The sequence below is a fragment of the Trachurus japonicus genome, chromosome 16, assembly GCF_045865225.1.
Source record: "Trachurus japonicus isolate A0001 chromosome 16, Traja_1.0".
NCBI lineage: Eukaryota > Metazoa > Chordata > Actinopteri > Carangiformes > Carangidae > Trachurus > Trachurus japonicus.
Window position 1 is genome coordinate 26,191,801 of NC_140922.1, and position 16,883 is coordinate 26,208,683.

Sequence of the window (16,883 nt, forward strand, 5' to 3'; positions counted from 1 at the left end):
TGTCTGATGCTATTTTGATTGATGAAGAAAAGTGTGCATTGAATCAAGTGATAGGGAGTCGTGCTATTAGAGCAAGGCTGGGCTGCCATGGGTGGGATTTAAGGCACACGGCTGAATGCAGCTCTCTTTTGACTGCAGAGAAATCAAGGCCTCATCATACTCATATCTGCTGTACACATAAGTCATGCGGTTGTGTTGATAGATGAGGATTGCTCCTGAATGGCCCCCTTTGTAACACCATGAATGCTCTATCAGAGGGACATTTTAAAGTATCTCTGAATTCATCCGTGGGTATCAATGCAGGAATAAAAACAATCATAATGTGTCACTCTCGGTTTCTACTTTCACTTTGGTTTGATGAAACTGAAGAAGTGGTGCAGCTGTTGCACCAGTGGTGTTTGTTGGACAGATGCACACTGTCCTTTAATGCAAGAGCAAAGCCAATTCAGTTAGCATTACTTTATAGCATATAGTGAATAACTAGCCACGTTTTATATGATTGCTTACAGCAACAGCAGCATATTTTTATGGTTATATCAGACGCTTGCAGCTTGTAACTAAAGATGTGGTCAAAAGGTCAAAAGTGACTTGACAGACGATTTTTTTTTTTACCCAAAGTGCTTCTGCTGTGTAAACCTGATCACATGATGTGAATTGGTATCTGCACTTTATATGTCCATCATCCATTATAAGCAGCTGCCTGACAAATGTATGTGATATAAAATACCAGCACTTCCCTCAAGATTGTCATAGAACATAATGCAGGCAGCAATTACGTTTTCCACAAATGATATACAAAGGATGACGAATGTAACTTTGATGGGAAAGGTGGACTTATTATGAACTTTGAGAAATAAAACACATAAATTAGATTGCCGCAGTGTTTCTAATTTGTGTGTGAAGTTTGTCTCTCTCTCTCAACGCTTTCATTTATTCATCCTGGTTTTGTGCAAAACTGGAAAAACAGATTCAAATCCAAAGATGAAAACACAGTAGCCTGTCTGTAGAACTGTAAAACAAACAAAAAGAGAGAGAGGTAGCATCCTTCTGTCTGTCACGCACGCAACGACACAGACCAAAAAGACACAATATGAAATCAAATTCAGCCAACTTTACAACAAAGAAAGTAAGACGACTATTTTGACCGAGAAATGAATGTGCATCATGCGACGTGTATGAATGAAGAGGTTGGTTTGGGTGATAGAGTGAGTGGATGTCAGCATTCATATGTTGTTATTCATAAACATTGCTTTTTGTTGTATAGGAAGGCAGCTGTATTTAATTTCTCTCTTTTGCTTTTGAAAGCAAAAAAAAGTGGTGTGATTAGAAAACACTGATGAAATAAGTAATATGGACCGAAATGAGTGAATGAATGTTTGTTCATGTTCAGATCAAAAGAAAAAACAAACATAATACAGTTTGTTCCTGTTGTAACCACATAGAAGCTGTTAAAGGGTTAAAATTATCACATTTTGTCTTTCAGAAACACTGCTATTACCTTGAGGTCAGTGAATCTCACACATTTTGTGAATCAGACCACTTTTAATGTGTCGCTTATGAAGATGGAAAACATGAGGTCATCATAACCGTGTGATCAGACGATCTGTCGAGGCCTAGATATCAATTTGCGTGTTTTGTTTGAAAAAAAAGAAAGAAAAAAACCTTGCAGCTTCAACCCGAAGTGATCGGGTGTCTTTTTTCATCTACATCGTATCAACCCTTGTCTGCACCACAAAGATGTAATTGCATCACTCAACAAGCAGGTTAAGAGACGGGGTTGGAGAAATTAACATTTTTTTTTTTTTTTTTTTACATTGCAGATTTCCCCAGTTGTTTTAATAACCCATCTCAAACCTGTGATCTAATCTACAGGAACAGTGGAAGTAATTAAAGTTGAAATTAATTACCGTCTGTGCCTGATATTCTAATAATGGCTTTGAGTTTTGTAGCAGGAAGTTGATATTTTGTCATCCGTGTTTTATCTCTCACGGCCGTGCGTGATTGTCTGCTCTTACAGATTATTAATGTAGCCAGGAAGGGAGCAGGAAATGGCAGATAAAGGCGGAGAGACTTTCCTTTCTAGCGCTCCTCCTGACCACTGTGGCCCCTCTTGACAGCTCCAAGCCCCTCCTCCCCTCCTCCTCCACCAGCCCTCTTCTTTTAACAGTCCCTTTATCATGACAGTATTTAGAGGAGATACGGTAAGACTGAGCAGGCCTTATGACTGCTTTTGATAGAAATTATACAATTGTTCATTAGTGGCTAAGATAATGCACCCCCCCACCCCCCCACCCCCCTCCTCCCCTTCACACACTCTCACACACATACACATCCGCAGCTCTGCTTTCCCTTTGGGATCTCATTTAAGACCTGCTGCATTCAGCAGTGCATACTGCAGGGGCTATAGATGTGACACCACACAGGACCTGCCGCAGACAGTGCAACTGGAAATGTCAAGTTAAGTGAAGGGAACTGTTGGGCCTGCACACTCTGGTAAGCAGGGTATGTATCTCCCTGTGGGGTGGGTGGGTGTGGGTATGTGAGAGAGTGGCACTCCCTCCGCCTGCATGGGTGTGTCACTGTGGCATTGTGTTTTAATGGAAGATGGTCAACTAAAATTATTTTTAGCTTTGATAAACCACAGTGGAGGGGGCAGTGTTTCATCCTTCCTTAGACAAGGTCACGTTATAACAACTCAGGAGCCTCAAGTTGCATCCAGACTCCTCTTTGCTTCGTTACACTTAAAGATAAATCAAACCCTTGGATACTCCCTCACAGTCAGTTGAAACATTTTTGGATTTTAACCACTTTCTTGCAACTCGGTCCAGACTGAAATATCTCATTGACTATTTGACGAAACCACCATTACTTTGAGACAGATTCATGGTGAATGAATTTTCCTGGGACCATACGTTCAAATTTTGAATTGGTCCAGTATATAAGTCTACAACACAAAACCTGCAGAGCCAATGTCGTCATCCTACATAGTGAACAATGGAAATCAAACACCGCTCTCCTGTGTTTTGTCGACCTGTGCATCCACCACAACAACCTCCTCCTGGTGAGGCCTCTGTCGCTCTTTAATCTACGCTACTGCACTTTTCCCTCGGCTCCGCTGAGTCGTAATAACCTGCTAATATACTGTAGGTGTTAAAACAGTATTATTCATTATCTGCGTCATGTCTGCACCATGTCAATATTGTCATTCATATGTTAGCATTTAGTTCAAAGCACCACTATGGAGCTGGACATCAGGCACTGTACCCAGACATATACCCAATTAAGAACTGGCAGCCTACCACTGGTAGGTAGATATACAAAGACATTAAAAGGACAGCATGTATGTAATCTTTTGAATGTTATGCTTTTGAATTTGTCGATCTGTACATTATGTTGTGCCATGTTCATCTTGATAGTTGCTGCTGTCCAGTCTTTGTAAGCAAAGGACACTTTTAGTTGTTTTTCTTTGATGCAAAGAGAAAAACATTTCCTAAGTCACAGCTTGGTGAGAGTAAGAGTCTAGTGGAATGAGGGTATTGGATTTAAATCTCTACTTAACATGCTGAATACAAAAATGGGGAATATGACATAGCTCACGTTGCTAACATGACACCATGTGTCCTGTTTGTTTAGTAATCAGGAAATAAAAAATAATAGGAAAGGCATAATGGATTAGTATAACAGAATGAGCCACAGACTTTCATTAATTAAAAGTTCAGGGTGGATATTTTTCAAAACAAATGTGATTTACAATGTGTTTCATAGAACAAACCATAAAAACAAACTGGTCAGTCAATCATGTTGTAAAGGGAAAAAAAAAGACAGCAGAACTTGTCTTCCTTGCCAAGACTGAAGTTGTGTGACAAACAGCCACTTTCCCCCTGTCTCCTGGATCAGCTATAAGACGATTTCAATGACATGCAGAAGATCAACTGTTGGGAGAGTGAGGACTGCAAGACAGGGGCTTAGAATCGCGGCCGGATCAGAATGAGATGAACATACAATCAGAGGCAAAGCCACACGGGCTTATCTGCCCTTTCACGATGGCTGTCATCATTTGAGAGTTCCCTCGGCTGCTCCTCCGCCAAGATGAGAAGGCTTTCTGGCAGAACCGGAAAAAGTTTCTCTTTTCTGCTTCGGGAAAAGTTTTTGGAGGAAACGTACAGTGCCCCACAAAGGAACGCATGGAAGCTGTCGAGAGGGAGGGAGGGTGGGGGGGTACAGCAAAAAGGAAAAAAAAAAGAGAAGTCAGGAGGTGTCAACCTGGGTGAGAATAACAGAATCAGATTCAAGGAGGATGAGATATCAAGCTGCAGGGCATACAGAATAAGATTAAATAATGCATGGATCTGTGGAGGCATGGCGTTAGAACACATGCAGAGTTTTGAAATAAAGTTTTTTATTCTTTATTTTTCCAATTACAAACTGCTCTTCTCTCTCCCTCTTCTCACAATTAGATCTATTTTTCTGATATTCTTATACTTCCCCTTCCAAACCTCCCCACTGTGATTGTTCACGTTCGTGTTCAGCAATGTAAACCTGCCATACTCTCCTCTAAAACAGAGCTTCGTCCCTTGAGTGTCATTTTGATGTGGGCAACTGACGGACTACCGGCATATGTCACATATACTTCATACAAAACCCCCATTTGGCATTAGTGTTGTCAGGCTGTGTGGGAGATCTGTAACATGAAATGGCTCCATTTCAGCGCACATCACTGAACATATCCCATACAAGGCTGCGGCCAGTGTTTATAGCTTACCCCCTGTGAGGTATTGGCATCGGGTAGCGGCTCTATATCTGAGACAGTATGGTGGTTGTGTTGTCTTTTCCCATGTGAGCCCTGCTATGCAAGGTGATTAGAGCATCTCAGTCAGAGGCTGAGGGGACAGATGGAGCAACAGAGGACTTTCTGGAGAGGCTATGGTAATTAGGAGTGAAAGGAGAGAAAATGGCGGCTTCAGAGCAACTGGGTTCGGGGAGAGGCTTTAAACAACACTATTCAAGTGGCACGGGGACTTGTATGCCCTTTGGCCAGTTAACATGGCATTGTTTTGTTCATGTTAACATGTTTGCACATGCTGTGAGGTTCTCCCCACAGTATCAGAGCTGTAATACAAAACTATATAGAAATCCTTTTAGCCTACTTTTTCTGAGCTAACAGTGGAGAATGACTGTATTCAAAAAAATCCATGAAAGGGATTTCATTCACCCAAATCACAAAGTAAAAAGAAATGCAAACATAGATATGTCACAGTTACTATAACCACGGTTTCTATTATCATTCACATGGGGATGTTTGGTTCCTTACATTAGTGCTGTCGTGAATATTTCAAAAGCATGACACATAAAACCAATCCTCGGTTCAACTCCATCAACATGGCATTGTTGAGTTTATAGTGATTTCAAACTGTAAAATAAAGTCATTCAATGTTTTTTATAAGCAAGCAACAAAAGATTATACATCAAAAAATCTATTAAAGGTGAAGTTCATGCACATTAAAGACTGAGTGAGAAGCAGATTGTTGTGGTAACGGTCGATATGGACTGTGTGTTTGTTTGACAGTCTTCCCAAATTAACTAGAACATTGTTTCTGCAAAAAGAAAATCTTACAGTTCAATTATATGAATATATATGTTTTCTTAATGCTTTGAGCACAAATGAAAAAATTCCAAATCTGGACATACAACATTAAACCTTCACAGTTCAATAACACTAACAAACAGAATTTTTAATTTTTTTTGCATAATTTGGATTATCTTTAATTATTTTATTCTACATTCAAAAACATTATTGACAGACTTTCCTTTTTAACAAAAATGTTACAACATACAGCATTGTCTCATTGCTGTTGAAAAATGTAAACAATCGTCCCAGATGAGCTGGAGATGGTCGTTCACATGATTAATCATTTTGTCAACTTATCAATCTCCGCCGCCATAAAATAGCCACAGGACCTGCAGCCAGCATGTTCCTGGTGAGAATGATGGCATAGAAATCCCCATGGGGCACATATTAATGAGGCAACAGTGTGAGATAACAATTCACCATTAAAATGTAATGCATTCTTTAATTAATTAAGCTTTCATTTATAAACACCCAGCACTTCTCTCTCACTCCAAATTTGACCTAACAATAGAGTATTTAATGTTTTATGGTGGAGGCATAACATATTTAAATGTCATTAATACATGAAGAGCGAGATAAACACACTCAAAAATTCTATTAGCGATAATAAGGGCTGAAATAGGAAATGTTCTGATGTGAGTATTTTTACCCCAAGAGTAGGTAGACTATCATGTTTTTTAGTAGATACGCACACGGCATCAAATGATTATCTTCCCACACTTCCAGATATCAGCTAACTGAGGATCTAATTTCATGTCACACATGCTTAATAAAAAAAATTAAATTGGCTCCTAAATTGGTTGGTCACTGTAACATTGAAAAATAGGTCAAAGTTTCTGCAATCCAAAAGTGTCCGCTAGGCTCTATGATTGCAGATTGATATGTGGGGGAGGGTTTTTTTTTTTTTTTCCTGCCAAGGCAGCAGCAAGAGAGAGAGAGAGAGTTAGAGAGAGAGACTGTGCACAGTGGGAGTTCTTGGGAAATGTTCATTTCTAATGTTTGTTGTAATGTATGTTTTTACACAACTGCAGATGTCAAGAAATTGGTAGAACTGATACCAATGTTTTGACAATGAGTAATTCTACAGAATTTTTGGTGTTTATATTTGGAGGGAAATAACATTTTTTTGAATGTGCTCTGTCTGTATTCCACCAAAGTAGAGAGGTAATTCATATATATCATATAGATGTATATGAACTTATAGCATAATATTGTCAGTATGTAAATGGGAGTGTTCCAGACTGTTGAAGTGGATTGGCTGCGTTCAGCTCGGCCAAATTGCTCTGCCATAATCATTTTGATGTTAATGATGTCTGCAGAACTGCAGCGTCACCCCTGTGATTTAATCAAACCTAATTTGGGTCAGTCCATTTTGGCTGCAGCTGAGCACCTCAACATCATCATTACGCTCCTTCAACCCAACCTCTGCGCTCACCCCGGCTCCTCCGAGTCCCCCCGGACGAGCCAGGCCAGGCCGCAAACAGCTGCTCGTCATCTGTCTTGTCACAACCTGTCCTGCTTTCGGACACGGGCTCACACATTCTTGAGTTTTGGTTCTGAATTTCACCATGATCCGAATCAGAAATGAGACTTTGTGTTTAAGATTTCACTTCCAAGCTCCCTCTGCCTGTGGGACCTGCTCCTTGGGCTTTTCATCAGCTGCCATTTTCGACGGCATGCAGTAATTTCATGGCTCATTGCAAGCGCTGAAAACCTTTGAAACTGCAAATGTTAACTTTGCCTGGCCTGGAGCCATTTAGGAAGCGATTAATTTAGCAAACAGAAGTGAGCCACTTTCTCCTCCTAGCCTGCGCATAATTTTTTGGGGCTTCTATCTGTATTTGAGTAAGAGTGAGCAATGTAATGACGGTTCCTGTAATTGTGGCAGTGTGAAAATGGTTCCTACCTCAGCCTTCACTATCTCGCTCATCTCTCCTGGCTGAGCCTCAACAGCCTCGTACAGTGAGAGCACACGCAGATTGAGAAGAGGTGGAATCACTTACAACATGCTTGACCTTATTTCTTGTTCCGCGTTGTTAAAGCGTGTTAAAAGAACATGTTTGTTTGCTACTTCAGCACCTTGCCGAGTGATGTCGTGCTCATATTTGCAAGCCACTGACTGAAACAGGCGTTTTGCTGATCAGGACTATTGCTCGTCTTTGATAGCGACGGGATACAGAGGCAACAATTCACTTGAGAAAAAGGAGTGGAGACAGTATTGGGAGTGTGAAGTTTTTGGCTGTGGTGGGCTCAGGAAATAGTGCGCATCCCAGTGAGAGGCTCTCAGTGTTTGCCCAGTATTCCTGGAGGCTTGTTTTGTCACAGACTCTGTGCAGCTAGGCATGGGAGAGGCAGAAGGCAGCGGGTCGGCCAGCCTTCCCCCACAGCTGTCCTCCTCTATCCTGGCACTCAGCTCCACCAAGCCAATATGAAAACAAATTCTCGGCCCTCTTCGCAATTAATTTTCCTTTGCCACGGAAAAAAAAATCAGTCTTGACAACATAACATATAGCAGGTTGTGTACAGAAAATCTGGCTGTACGCAGGAGCAGAAAAACCTCACAAAAATCTGTTTGTCCCCCAAGAGTAATTTTTCACTCTGCTGGGAGCAGTTGTCTAGCACATATTCCTCCTCATGTGCATATAGATCAGTGTGGCCCAATGAAGTGGCAGGAGTAAAGAAATATACCGTTTAATTTCCACAGGATGAGACACTTTTATATTCACAGAAACATTATTTTCTATATTGTTGATTCTAGATAATTCAAGGCTTATTTAAAGGCATTGTAAATGTTTCTAATTTACCTCTCTGATCCTAAAAAAAGCGTCTGATCAGAGATTAAGCTTGTGGAAGTGCGGCAGGTCAAGGGGCAAAACTGACAAAAGAGAGAACAGTGGGAGTCTGAGGAACACACGATGACGATGATCCTAATTCCTATTTTGCCTCTCACATTTACACGTTGCGTGTGTATGTGTGTGTGTGTGCATGTGTATCCGTGCTGTGTTTAGGAAATGACTGTTTCCTTACCTGGATGCCCTGTAACCACATCTGCATCCTGTTTTACCACAGCCACACTGCAGTCTCTCCCCCACGCCATTAATTTTCCTGAAAGCCATTCACAATAACTATGAGATACTGGGCAGCCGTGTTCAAACGTTTTCTTCCCCCTTCTTATCATAAAGGTCCCACATGTCTTGGCAATATCCCCAAAATAAAAAAAAAAGATAAATTTGTCCTAATTACGTCCCTCGAACAATGTTGTTTGACGGCCAAAGACATCAAATTAAATACTATTTTGATTCTGCAAAAGTGGTGTCAAGGTCTTATATTTTCATTGCAGGTACATTGACTGATAAATATGAGGGAGCGAACAGTAATTATAGGGTGGAAATGACATCAGAAATTAAGCAAATTGTGAAAGGGTTTGCCTTTAAATGGGTTTAAGCCATGAATTAAAAAGACCATTAACTGGGAAGAGGCAGGTGTTATCCTCACTGCCCAAAACAAAACAAACAGAGAGGGGGAGGTAAGTGTGTGTGTATGTGTGTGTGTGTGTGTGTGTGTGTGTGTGTGTGTGTGTGTGTGTGTGTGTGTGCGTGTGTGTGGATGTGTTGAGTGCTCATGCAGGGAGGAGGAGATGCAGGTGTGTGTTGTTATCTATGAACAATCCCATGTCATTACCGAGTGAAGGTGCGTTTAGCTGATTTTCCTCAGTTTCAGAACTGTGGTAATTTGTAATGTATTGTTCCATAAATAGACTGCTGTGGAATGAACTAATACATCCAGTTACATCCAGCACTGGGACACTGGACACTGTCTTCACAATACAAACTAATACAAATCTTAAATTCCTCCTCTGTGCCATCCATGCACCTTTCTGTTTTGCATGTTATACGTTCAAATCTGGATGTAATGTCACTGATATAGCATTGCAACTTTTGCATTTTCAGTATTCCAGTAAGAGGTCGCTATGTTGGTTCTCTCCCCTCATGTGTGCAAGTCTGCGTTAATTCAGATTTAAAAGACTTTAAATTGTTGTATAGCCAGATATCAAAAGGCAGCGGATCAGAGTTACATTCCTCCTCATTTTGTGTTGCCATAGTTTTTCTTTCTTCCCCCCTTTCATTTTTTATCAAACCCGTGTCTGGTCTTTTCATGAGCCCAGAGAAATTTAAAGGTGATGAGAGGTCTTCTGTCTGATAGGACACAGGGCCAGTATGGTGATCAGACAAAATTACATCAAGTTTTTCCCCCTCGACTATGCTTGTCTTTTTTTTTTCATTTAATCAAAGTTCTTGCAGCCTGATGCTGCCCTCTCTCTGGGCCAGGTGTCAAACGGTTCCCATTGATGTCAATGCGGTGGTAATCACAAAGTCTATCCACAGATGCCTGCTTGCACCAGCGTTTCACTGGGGCATCGCATTCTCCGCTCAACACCTTTGAGGCATGTAAGATTATTTCTGCAATCTGAAAGAGAGAATAACCTCTAGGAAGAAACTAAATCACAATATAAAGTAATTAAGCACATTATCAACGTGGAGGTTAATTAGTGAGACCCTATACGCCAGCACCACTGGTAGCATTGCAAACACACAAATGCTGTCGTTTTTGTCTCTTTTTTTGACCACACTCTCACACAGGCACACACATGCACACATGCGCATGCACACACACCAACTGCAGGCGGTTGATTGTCAATGTTTGGGGCTCTGAAATTGATTAAACAACTTCCAATCCAGTTTAATTAATGGAAACTATCTGTAGTTCAAAGCTATTTAGCTGAATGTTGTGCCTTAGTGCTGCCCTCCTGTCTCATTTTGCTTAGACAATCGTAGAAATTAATTGAATTCGAGAATTACTGTATGGAATAACCGTAAAAACAATCTTTGATGTTATAGCCCCATATTAAAAGCTATTCTATGTATAAACACACAACCTGAGAGTTGATATACTGTTAGTCAGTGTTTATCCATTAACATGAAAGAACTGTGCCAAGCTGTAATATCACAATACAGGGAAGACAACATGCCCAGCCTCTATATCTCTGAAGTGCAGCTGAGTCCGAAATGGCACATTGACAACAACATACATAGTTGCTGCATAGAAACAAAAGGCAAGGCATTCCTAATTATTGACAAGCAACATATATTTACTTTTCCTCATTTCAAAATGATAAGTCCTTCAAGCTCCACTCAGTGTCTGCAGTGTGAAGATGTCCCTATCAAAAACTACAGGCATACCTGTTTGTTCAGGAAGGCTTGGCAAGAAAATACCCTCCCTTCTGTTCCAGCGCTGGGTGAAGCCATTAACCAACTTAACTTGACTTTTTTTTTCTTCTTTTTTTCACATCATACTTTTGATTGCTCCTTTTGTGCTTCATATCTCATTTCATTGCACTTGAACAAAAAAAAAAACTGCATGTTTGAGGCTTGTAACTTTGAATGTAGATATTTTTTTTAGTCTTGGGGCTCCGTAGTGTGAAGTTGCCTTTGACCCTTTAAAGCAGTGATTCTCAATCAAAGAAGTTTGTGGAAAGCTTGACTAATTAACTAAACTCAACTGCCTCCACTTAATAATTTAAATCGCAGTTTGCTTTAAAAAGACATAGCCACATATTTGTCTATATAAGGAAGAAGAGTCAAGTAGGTTGATAAATTGTTGCTGTCAGTAAATTGATGTAGCCTAAACAAAGCCTGTAAATAGGTTTTAACATAAACACCACATGATGCATTCGAGAGTGTGAAAAAATAGTTAGCATGTTGAAGCAGCTAGAAGTTTTACAGACACAGTTGAAATGAGTTGAGATGTATAGGCTAATAAATAAGCCAATGAAATAGCTAAGTGTGCATCCTTCTCTGACCTCTAAGTCATAGTACAAAACACAAAACAACACAAACAGTGACAATTCAATTGAATGAAAAAAATGAAATTACACACTTTGGTGTTCAATAGCATCCAGCTTACGATGCATTTATGAAAAGAACATATAAATGGAGGTCATCTGATGAGGACAAAGGCTTTTTCACTGTTTTTGTAGTGTATCAGCAAGAAGAAGAAGAAAAAAAACTCCCACATTAACCAAACAGAATGAATACATTTGATCAGTCATTGCTTTTCTCATTCATTTTCATTTTAAGTTGACTTTCAACGCCAACATATAAACAAAAACATATTGAAATACAGATGAAGTAAAACATTAATAAAGGTTTCCTTAAAGTGTCAATTAAATTATGCAAACTACCACAAATAATCAGGAGGCCATATGAGACAGAGTGTCAGAAAATAAGGAATTCACATCTTCATTAAATGAGATATAACGTTATGCCCAATAAAACATGTCAAACAGCTACTTGCGTGCCCTAAAACTTAAAAGTAGGATCAGACAGCTTTCTTCACCCCCTCCCTTTCCCTCGTTCTCTTTTCTCTCCATCCTCCCGCCCCATCCCCCCTCTCTTTTTTTTTTTCTTAAATGGCATGAAGGTTGAGATGGCAAGAGTCCAAGATCATCGCGCCTGAGACCACACAGATGGGGAGAGATAAAAGTTCTCTGTGAGGCGCTCACAGTGCTGCCATTTTCCACACAAGTAGAGGGGACGTGGGGGGAGGTGGAGGGAGGGGGGTGAGCCACCTGCGGCTGTGACATCACCACCTTATCACATAACATGTATCACCTGCAGCTCCACGTCAAGCCCAAAGAGACAGATTTCATCTGTCATCTCTGAGAGGATCTCAATATAATTTACTCTGCTGATCTGACATCCAGAGGAGAGGAGTCGAGTTGCCAAACCTAATCTTACAGATGAGGACTCTCCTTTTTCTGCCCAGTCATGTCCTTGTGTGCTGTTGTGAGGGGGGAGAGGGGTTGGCATATCAGATTTAGCTGTTATTTGAAAGCAGCGTCCTGGGTTAAGTGGCTCTTGTGGTTTCATTTCCTTGTTAACTCAAAACATGTACAAGTCTATAACTATATTTTTATTCATAGGTATTTTATGTTGTTGTGTAGAGTGCATTAGTTTCTTTGTGTTTTTGACAAGCAAGCAGTAAATTGTCAATCTATCTTTTGTTCCTGAGAAGCTTCACTCGTCTTTACATACTGAAGCATTCCGCTAAATGCCAAATATTTTTGCGAGACAAAACAGACATACTTCATTCAGGATATTTATTAAATCCATGCATGTAGAAATACATACTTTTTCCCAAATGTGCTCTCAGTGTGTATGACTACAATAGAATAACTTTGAAGCCGAGTATGCAAAAAAGAGATTATCATACATAAAAGCCAGAAGCAAAAAGCATAAGTGGTATCAAAAAGCATATCCTAATTAGAAAGACTAATCAACTTTAATGTCTTCATATTTAAGGGAAAGGGAAAGGATAATTAGTCTTGGGGTTCAGTCTCCTTTCCTCTGCAGTCATGCTACTAACAAGAGTTGATGCTGTCTAGAATGGCCACCCACATATAACAGCTAATTGCAGGTCTTCGCCCTCAAGCACCCTTCTAGTCATAGAGACAACAGGGAAATTGGCCATTTCAGCTGTGCTGGGTATCATTAATAATTAATGGCACTTTCAAGAGTCAGACTGTCCCTAAAAACCTAAGCAAGAGGTGCTTTGGGAGCTGTGCAATGTGTCATTTGCTCTGATAGCAAATATAGCCTTTGAGTTTGCAGAGCAGAACTTTTTCCTCTCTTGTGAGGGTTGATTTTGTATTTTATGAAATGTTTCGTTGAGGAGAAAATCGCTGCCCTGAGATTTGTCACATTCTCAAAATCCCAATTAACCATCCAACACTTCCTTAAAAAACAAGTTCATATAAAATGCATCCAATTCTCTGAGTACAAGTCCTATAAATCAATTAACCTAAGCTACAGGAGAAAGTACAAGTTCATTATCATAGAAAATATACACATAGATTATTATGCATGATATATGACATATTGTGTGATAAGCTATATTCAGGAAACCCCAGGCATTCAACGTGGCTGTATTGCTCAAAATCTTTCTGTTATCGTTGTGTTACGTATAACAATTTGTTCATGAGAGCTCAGGAAGTTTCACCTTTCTGGGATCTTATATATTAATAACATGTAGCATAATTCTTTGTCTGTGGATGCAGCCAATATATTCATATACAGCTCAGATTACACATTAAAATGTAGAATGTTTCTTAATTAGGTGTAATATCAAACCTTTTCTAGTCACCTCCATTGTGACGTCTAATAAACAATAACAGACCACATATTAGGTTTAAATAATACCTGAAGAGAAGAAATAAAAATCACCACTCAGAAGTTTAAGAACACCTAAGCAGTTTCTCCAGTTCACATTGAAATTGTATCAGCTCAAGTCCAGTGAATAACTGCACTTAAATAACTTAGATGTTACATAGTTACTGTAAGCAGTAAACATGGTAGGTAAATAAAAGATGAAAAGAAAAGAAAAGAAATGAAATCAAAGAAAGTCAATGGAAACAATTCCTGCAGATTGATGACTTACAACCCATCTGTCTACAAAGGCAGTGTTGGAACAAACTGTGTTACTGCACCCTCTGATGCATTATTAGGACAACCCTGTCCAACAGGAAGTGGTCCTGCACACTGCTGTCACAATGGTGAGAGACAGGCAGGTAACAAAGGAAGACGGGCTGGTTGGTGAGGTTCAGGTTCATCCTGCAGCAAGATAATGATCCAAAAACACATCAGAAGAAAAGAACCAGACTGTGGCTTCACATGATAGAAGAGCAGCAGAGAGTCTCCAGACTTGGGCACCACATGGAGCTGGTTTGATGAACTGGACAGAATGTGAAAGCAAAGCAGCCTGCAAGTGCAACACCTTTGTGAGAACTTCTTCAATAGTGTTGGGACAAACTCTCCAAACAATTGTTTTAAAAAACCCATCCTGAGTATGTTCCCCTGCTGAATGAGTCAAAACTTCATTTTTTTTTTAAAGATTACTTTTTTGTTCTTTATACTTTTGACCTGCACTTTTTCACATGAAAAAAAGAGAGTAGAGAAACCCAGCAAAAAATGTATAAGTTACAGATTCAGATATGTGGAAACCCAAACAACAAAGTCTCTCTCAAAAAATCATAGAAACTATACAGTAATGTCTTGACATTGCCATTTTTTTTTTAAATTCTGCATTGCGTCATCCTGCTGTACTGTAACTTTACAATCCTGCAGCACTTTGGCTGTATATTTATGAGTCCCCTGACCGTATGGCAGCAAATCATTATACATTTCATATCACTAATTGTTTGATGTGGTTGCTCAAGTGCGTAATAAAATAATGAACTCGTGGTTTCTATGTTCAAAACAGTGAAGAAGAACAACCTCCTACTAAAACAGCAGCAAAAAAATAAGCAGTAGAGTGGATTCAGCCACATTTGATCGCATTCCCTCTCCTCAGGAAGTCATCCACAGCACTATTCAAGGGTAACCAACCACTGTCTTATAACTTTATTATTCTCTCTTAATCGGTTTATAAATATTTATGAATCGCCAAAGCCACCCTGACTTGCAGCTGAGATTGAAGCCGGAGCGGAGTCTTGTACGTTCCAAGGCAGGCATGGGTTGGGAGGAGAGAGATAGCGTGGACAGGAGATTTGTGACAGAGCAGAGCATGAAACCCATCAGTTGATGAGTGGAAATCCCTACTTTCTAATTAATAGAGGTACACAGGCCAGGGGGATAAGGAGGATCAGGGAAATGAAATCAGCAAAAAGATACCATCACTCATTTCTGAGGTCCATTGTCACACTTCAGAATCTGCTGTAATGAATCACTCAAGCATTCTGCAGATACATTTGAATGGTGGAGAAAATTCATTGTCCGGTGGAGAGCATTCGATAAGGATCTTTTCTTCTTGCCTCTCCCTCTTCTTCAGCCCCTTCTTCAGCCTCTTTTGTCAGACGGCCTGCTGATCAAAAAGCGAAATCAAGGCTCAAGCAACAGGTGTGCCATCTGAAAGGCTGCTGCAATCTGCAAGTGAACTGGAAAGCTATCTCGGATAAAAAAAAGAAAAAAAGACTGATTCAAGAAGTTTCAAGGGATTTGCTTCTTGAGGTCTGCTGAAAGAGTCAGGATGGGGTGAAATGCTGGAGTAGGTTCATCATTTACTGAGAGCATTGCGAAGGGAACCCAGCACAGGAACAGGAAGTGAAATGAATCTCATGTACATACTGTACTATTCTTGTTCCCCTGTGATTGAGGTGTAGCCTCGGACGAGGTATTGGCTTAAAAATGGAGCATAAGAGTGAAACGTAACATGTCGCCTCTTGTGTGTTTTTTGTTCTGTGTTTCCTAATTGGAAACATCACTGTGTTATGTATGATTGTTGGTGCTGTTATGTCTTCCAAAGTGTTGTTGCTAGGAAATGACATGATAACGTTTTAGTCACTGTGTGCTGTGAAGATACAAGTTTCAAAATTATAAATCAACAGTGAGCTTGTACGTCTAATTAGCCAGATGTTAGAAAGAGATAGCATGTAAGCGGCAGGAGATTTTTTTTGTGCATGATTTTTATATTTTACAATTGTAAGCGAAAACCTCTCCTATCATCTGATGGATGCATCTGCAGCTGTAGCAGCTATGGCATTAACCTTTGACCTCCCTGCACAGTGTTGTGTGTGTGTTTTTTTTTCTCCCTACCAGAGGTGTCCCAGAAAAGACGGCTTTAAACCTCTCGCCTGTTTGTAATCAACTACAACATTAACAGTTTAATCTGCTCGTCTTTAAGGAATAAGAGAAATGCAAGCATAAGCCCAGCACATATTAGCTGCAGCTCACAGAACTGGCAGGCTGAACACAGCTCCTCGACACCCTGGAACGCACAACTGTGATGGTGAAATCTAAAGACGACATGAAATGAGAAACAAAATGCAGCATATATCTTTCCATATCATACATCCTCAGAGGGGATTTAGCAGAACTGCCTTTAGACATTATTATTCTTGTTTGCAAAATGCACCAAGAGCACATTTCAAAAACATAACTAAGTAAATATACAGTAGCTTCTGTCTTCTCTCTTTAGCCTTTGTCTTTGTTTGCTTTCCAAAGATAATTTAAGTTTTCTGTTTCTAAGTAGTTCAATCCAACCCAGGGGAGCTATACCCCTGTGAAACAAGATTTTTTATTTTTTTTAAACTTCTCTTTCCATCCATCTGGTTTTTTTTTTCTTTCACTTCAGCCCTTATATCCCAATGCAATTATTTAGTATACACCCACTCATAGTCTGCATATGAGATATGAATATA